Consider the following 945-nt stretch of genomic DNA (forward strand, 5'->3'; position numbering starts at 1 on the left):
GGGAGGGAGGGAGGGAGGGGTTATGGGATCTGGGACATCTCTAGGAACTTAGTTTATATGTGGGACTAATCACTCCCAGTTTGAGACGGAATCAGTTTGTTAGGTTGTGCCCAAGCTAAGTGATTGATTGACCCAATAATAGTGTTAGAGAGTGGGGTGGGGGGAAGTTTAATAGAAAAATAAATTGTCCCTCAGAACTTTGCTAGGAGAGTTCAAGGGTCATGCCACAGATAGCCATGAGGAGCCCTGGAGTGGGTGAGCACTAGAGGAGATGGCGTCATGGTCTAGGCAGCCACGAGGAGCCCTGAAGGGAAAAACAAACCTTTCCTTTCCATTAGCTTCCTCAGACCCAGAGAACAAAGGATGTGTCTGACTCATACTGTTCTTTTTTTGGGTGTGTGTTTGTTAGTTATGTACCATGCAATCTGGCCTGACCTAGTCTGGAAAGCCTGGACAAGAGAGCACAGTTCCAACTGAAGTCTGTCTCAGCCCAGGTATGGGGGAGTTGGGCTTGCTCACAGCTGATGTGTGTGTGTGTGGGAGAGATCTTTGTGAGAGCTACAAGATCCCAGCAGCTCTCTATAACCAACCTTGAGAAAGGATACTGAAGGGGTGTGACCTGATTTCTGGGGGGTGACAGCAACAGCTGGGAATAACTCAGACAGAGAGGTTCTGCTGTTTCAGACTTGAATTAAATAAATCGTCCCAATATTTACTTCCAAACAACGACGAGCAAGTGGGTTTGCAGAACTATGAAAGCACATAGTAGGGATCTTTGTAACATTAAGGCTTTTCTAGATAGGCCAACATGCAGATTTATCGAAGGGCATGACTTCTAGTCTGTAGTAGAGCCAATTTTCCTAATCGCGACTCTCTTGTAACCAGCAAACTAGGAACAACCATGATCACAGCTCATTTTTCTTTTTTCTTTTTTTTTGGTTTTTA

The 945-nt window shown here is 45.3% G+C and overlaps 1 protein-coding gene across 3 annotated transcripts in view; it reads right to left on the minus strand.

The window, feature by feature from the left end:
• Drc3 (dynein regulatory complex subunit 3) overlaps window positions 1–945 on the minus strand; it is a 38,351-nt gene that overhangs the window by 35,138 nt on the left and 2,268 nt on the right. The window lies entirely within an intron of this gene.

This window comes from Microtus ochrogaster, chromosome 7 (assembly GCF_000317375.1).
Source record: "Microtus ochrogaster isolate Prairie Vole_2 chromosome 7, MicOch1.0, whole genome shotgun sequence".
Taxonomy (NCBI): Eukaryota; Metazoa; Chordata; class Mammalia; order Rodentia; family Cricetidae; genus Microtus; species Microtus ochrogaster.